This window comes from Mastomys coucha, unplaced genomic scaffold, assembly GCF_008632895.1.
Source record: "Mastomys coucha isolate ucsf_1 unplaced genomic scaffold, UCSF_Mcou_1 pScaffold15, whole genome shotgun sequence".
In the NCBI taxonomy this organism is placed as follows: domain Eukaryota; kingdom Metazoa; phylum Chordata; class Mammalia; order Rodentia; family Muridae; genus Mastomys; species Mastomys coucha.
Genome location: NW_022196897.1, coordinates 143,409,915 through 143,416,078, shown reverse-complemented (window position 1 = coordinate 143,416,078; position 6,164 = coordinate 143,409,915).

Sequence of the window (6,164 nt, the reverse complement as noted above, 5' to 3'; positions counted from 1 at the left end):
GCAGAGGGTAGGGGCCCAAGAGCTGTGGGATGGGGCATGGTACAGCAGCCCTCCCAAGACACACCTTATATATACAGAGGAAATTAAGGGAAGAAGCACTTGTGAACACACACACACATTGAAGGGAGGATAAAAGCCTGGCTTCCAGAGAACAAAAACAAGATTCCCTGGAGAAGGCCAGAGGAACTCCTGCACAGCAACTCCCTCAATTCCCCTCCTTAAAGATCAAAAGCATCCTGAGGACCAGAGAAGACACAAAAATGGTACAGTCCTATGGACAAGCAGATAGTCGGTCCTACTAAGAGAAGAGAGACCTAGTGTGCAGCAGCATCTCCTGTGCACACACGCATCTCTGATGCTCATTCAAGGGGTCCAGAGCCATCCAGCTAACATTAAGACATGGGAAAGAGGGCAGACAGAGAGGAGGGCTGGCCCCTCCTTCTCCAACCTTCTCACCCTGATGGCTTTCTCCACAGGTGCTGAAGGAAAGCCCCTCTTGGTACTTGAACACCAATCGGTTCATGGGACCCTGATGGACTCCCTAATGCCTCCAGCACAAAGCATGGTGGAGGCTGTTCTGGAAGCTCTTCCCTAGGCATACCTCAGAGGGAGGATGCTGAGTGCATAGGTGTCAGAGAATTAAGGAATCCAGAGCATCAGAAGCACTCACGGGCCTGGGGAAGAGGACTTGCGGCCAGACGGTAGCCCTAGGAAGGTCAGGCTTGACCCTATGTCCAGGGAAGGTGTTAGGTACAACCGTCCTGAGGGCAAGGTGTGTGGCTGGCCATCCATAAGCTGGTGACCATCCCATCCCAGCTGGTGACAAAGGAGGCTGAGGTGTGGAATGTGTGCCACCACCAGGCTAAGGCCTGAACTGCACCCATCCCAGAGCTCCAAGGGACAGAGTGGGCTGAAGCACAGGAGAGACAAACCATGGAAGAGCTGGTGTCTAGAGAGGGTGACGGGGGATCGGGGATAGGTAGCCAGCCAAGGGTAGCGGGGGGTGGGGGGGACTGGCAAAGAACAGCAGTGATGCTCGGTGTGTACAGCGGTGGCAGCTGGGGAAGGTGACTGTGAGCCATGGCCTCAGAGGGCCACAGTCCAAAGCCAGCCTAGGTGACCTGGATCATCCCAGCCAGAGTGTGGAGGGCCTGAGGCTTGGACAGGTGGAGGCTCAGGGAGCTGGGAAGCAGGTCCCTGAGTGGAGGGGGAGGCAACATAGGAGGAAGAGACTTGCGTGGGAGACAGAGACTGTGCCTAAAAGGGGCGTGTTAGTTCCCAGTGTGAAGTCAGCCAAGGGATGTCTTGCTGAGGACACCAAGGACCCCAGGGAAGGCTTCTCGGAAGAGGAGACACAGGACAGAGACCTAGAGGAGGCAGTGAGGACAGGCAAGCCTCTGGCAACTGGTTCCAGGCAGGGAGAACCGTATGTACGAAGGTCTGAGGTAGGAGCGGCTTGTCACATTTAAGGAAACTTTGTGCAGAGGAAAACAAGGGCTAGGGACAGAAGAGGCTGGAGGCAAGGAAGAACAGCTGGCCAAGAGCTGTCGTCTTCCCGTACATGTGGTTAGTACTGGGAACTGGATTCTGTGATGGGGTGCCCTAGAGACCTTAGGGAGAACAGGTGAAGAAACGGAAAAAAAAAAAAAGACCATGAGAGGCCCCAAGCAGTTCCCCCCTGGGGGACTGGATGGAATATTCAGATGAACCCCAAAAGCTCTTCCAACACTGGCTCTGCAGCAGAGGTAAGGGGAGGGGGGCAAAGTGAGGAGCTATGGGGAGAAGGAACAGGGCATAGACAAAGGCTTGAAGGAAGAAAGCGTAGGAAAGAGGGGGGTGAGAAGGAGGGAGGGAGGGAGGGAGGAGGGAGCTAGCGATCTGGTAGAGCGGGAGCTTCGAGGCGAGACCCCCACTCCACCAGGGCTCAGGATGACGCACACAAGCTGAGCCCACGCTGAGCCATCTCAGCCAGAACTATGACGCACTTCGCCTGCCTGAGAGGCCGCCAGGCAGACATTGACATGCAAGCCCTAGCAAAGTCCCCAGGAGAGGGGCTACAAGGAAGAAGGCCACGGGGAAGGAATAGGCAGGGTAGCAGGGTGGTGGGAACACCACAGACAGAGAAAAGGAAGGACACACGACCACCCAGACAGGAGAACACAGACACCTAAGACACCAGTTACACTGACAGAATGACCCAGTGGCCCACAGAAAGATGGGCAAATATGGCCAGTGGGGCCTACACCCCAACACATGGAGTGCCAGACACATGCCCATGGACACATGCCAGTTATATGTATACTGACCCAAGAGATAAAGTCCAACACCCAGAGAGTACAGACTCTGTCTGTCTGTCTGGGGCAAGGGCTCACAGTCCCTCCCTCAGCCACCAGACACACCTTAAGGACGATTCTGGGCAAGGAAGGGAAGAGAAGCAGAGGATGTTGGGAGATGCAGATGAGGAGAGTGTGCGCTGTGTTGCCTCTCCAGCCCAAGCCAAATATCTACCTCTCAGGGCTGCCCAACAGATACTAGTTAGTTGTTGAACACCCTGATTGCCTGGTAAAGGGAGATCATGGGTAGCCCCTGTACAAGGTGACGGGTGTCAGGGAAGCCGGGCCCCAGAGGGGAGGCAGGATCTATTAGAGCCACATGTCGGGAGGCATCAGAAAGTCCAGTGAGTCACGGGCTGAGAAGGGGATCCAGGCAAGAAATCTTCCAGGAGTGGGGGCAACATGGTGTTTAAGGGGACATTTGGGGGCAGGAAAGACAGGCCAGGAGAGGTATGTGGGTCTGAGACTTGATTCCAAGATCCCAGCTCAAAGTCAGCTACACCAGGGAGCAAGGAGCTTCCAGAGGAGACAGAAGACAGGCAGGATGGAGGCCAGAATCCTGTTCTGCCCCTCAGACAGCAAAAGAAGGGATAGAGAGGCAGCAGCTGAGAATTCTGGCCAGGATCCCCTGAAGTTGTCTAGGAGTGCCCAGGAGTGGTGGGAGAGAAAGAGGCAGAGGCAGAGGTTGGGGAAGCAGAGAGGGAGGAAGATGGTGAGAAGCTGTAGTCATCCCCCTCTTTTCCTCTCTCTCTCCTTCCCTCCCTCCCTCCCTCCCTCTCTCCCTCTCTCCCTCTCTTTCTGACACATAGCACAGAGGCAGAATTCAATGAAATTTGGGGAGAGCAGAAAGAGACAGGAGGGAGCCAATACACACACACACACACACACACACACACACACACACACACACACACACGACTCCTAAATAACTCAGTAAATATTCTTTAAAACACCCTCGCAGTTTGAGATTTAAAACAAATGTCAACAGAGATGGGGCAATCACAAAATCCAGAGTCAATTATTCTGTGGTCAACCAGCTGTACCCTGATTTAAAGTGAAAGAGGACAAGAAAAAGAAGATGACATATATTCACGGCATAGGGTGACAACTGCAGGTTCACGTGTGAAGTTGCTCTGGCCACCCAGGTAAGCAAGGCCAGGACAAAAGCAACACACACAGTAGGGTCACGGAGAAAGAGCAGACTGTTGTCTGCAAGGAGAGGCCACAAAACTCTTTAGCAGGTAGCGGGGAGTTGCCTTGAGAGGAGATGTCAACTAGTGGGTGGCCTGTGGGGTAGGGACACGGGGCTGGAAGTGAAAGGAAGAGGTAGGCCGTGAGGGTTAGGGGCTGGGCAGTGGGTGAGGATCCTGGATGCCTGGACCCTGCACTGTGATCCCAAATAGGAGCCTGGAAATCATTCCTGAGCGCCAGTGAGAAGGCTTAGCAGGAAGAGGTACCTAGCACAAAACCTGAAGACCTCAGTCCCCGGGACCCACAAAGGAAAAGAGAACTCCCACACGTTGTCCTTTGACCCCTACATACATGGTGTAGCACCATGACCTCCCCCCACCCAGACGAACAAAAACCATGTATTTCTGAAATACAAATGAATGTCTGGAGGGATAGCTCAGAAGGTAAAAGCACTTGCCATCGAGCCTGATAACCTGTTTGATTCACATACCCACACACTAAATACATAAATAAAAGGGAAACATTTTAAAATAACTCGTGAACAGACAGAAGGACGGTAGGACAGAGGGATGGGCAAGTGGGTCTTGGAGCACATCGGTAGAACATAAGCAAACCCTGGACAAAGCCTGGGAGAGCACCCTCCTACCCCAATGGGTCCCCGGTCAGGGGCGAGCCTGCAGGCCGAGCAGGCAGGCAGGAGAGAGCAGAACAGAGCAGACAGCACCCTCACCCTCACAGGAGCTTCAGTGTGTGCTGATGAAAAGAAAATGTAAAGGGAATTAACCCCAGAGTGACAAAGGATTAGAGCAAGTGACAGAGATGACATGTTGCCAGGCAGCTACACACACACACACCTCTGAATGCTGCACACGCAGGGCCAGGCAGATTTCAGAAGCGCCCTAGAGTCAAGACAGGGAGAGACTCAGAGTCTCAAGCTTCCAATGCACTTGCTCTTGGCCACAGGGAAACAAAGGGCGTTGAGTACCCGGATGGGCATGCATGACCCATAGAGATTGGGATGAAAGCCACACGGTAGGAGCTGCAGGGACCCCACCCCACCCCCCACACTCTCAGAGTCAGACACATGGGCAGCAGCAACAATTGCTTCACAATGGGCCCTTTCTGAAGAGCCTCGGGAATGAAAAACACTTCCCAACCAATGGCGGTGACCCCAAAGCTAAGGGAGAGGAGGCGGCTGCTCAGAGCAGGGCAGGAGCCTGACCAAGAGGCCATGCCTGAGGGGACTTGAACAAGGCTGGGGGTGGGGGTGGGCAGAGATTGATGAAGAGTGCTGGAGAGGCATAGAGGATGCTGCGGGCCCACTCGAGGGAGGGGCTCTGCAATCACATCTCAATTGAAACTAATCAGTGCCAGAGCAGGCGACACACAGGGCTGTAACCGGGGAGAGACACAGGGCTGTAACAGGGCAGAGACACAGGAGACAGAGAAGGAGACAAAGAAAGACTGGGAAACAGGGAGGAGTCAGGACAGAGAGCTCCCCACGCCCAAGCCCCAGCGGTGAGGGCTGAATGCAGGTAACATGGAGGCATTTCTGTCCACGCCATGAGCGGGATCCAGGCACTGGAAAGTCTCAGCATCACACCATCAATAAGGCTAAATAATGCCTTGTACGCCCTTCAAACCTATAGTCACATCACAACCCCACCGTACACACTGTGTGTCACGTACCTCACCACACACACCAAATATGCTATGTACCACACTACACCTCACCTACCACTGAGGTCTCCCTCCACATGGCACACTCCCACAGTACAAAATGCAACCACGCCCACATTGTACCACCATCCATACACAACTCAGGGGATTCACACACCTGGACTATGGGAGTTCAGGTGCTGCCGGGAAAGGAAGGGGAGTCCAGACCTGAGGAAACAAACACACAGGCGCAAGCTCACATGCAGAAACATTGACACACACTCACACTTACATATATGCTAAGGCACAGACACAGAGACATATAAAGCTCACACACACACTGACATATGCTCTCTCTCTCTCTCTCACACACACACACATACACTGACATATGCTCTCTCATACACACATACACTGACATATGCTCTCTCATACACACACACACTGACACATATTCACACACATACACACAATGACACATGCTCACACACACACACACTGACACATGCTTACACAAACACACACACTGACACATGCTCTCTCTCACACACACTGACACATGCTCTCTCACACACACACACTGACACATGCTCTCTCTCACACACACACAAACTGACACATGCTCTCTCTCACACACACACACACATACACACTGACACATGCTCTTTCTCTGTCTCTCACACACACACACACACATACACACTGACACATGCTCTTTCTCTCTCTCACACACACACACACACATACACACTGACACATGCTCTTTCTCTCTCTCACACACACACACACATACACACTGACACATGCTCTTTTTCTCTCTCTCTCTCACACACACACACACACACACGCATACACACTGACACATGCTCTCTCACACACACACACACTGACACATGCTCTCTCTCACACACACACACACACACACACACATACACACTGACACATGCTTTCTCTCTTTCTCACACACACACACACACATAC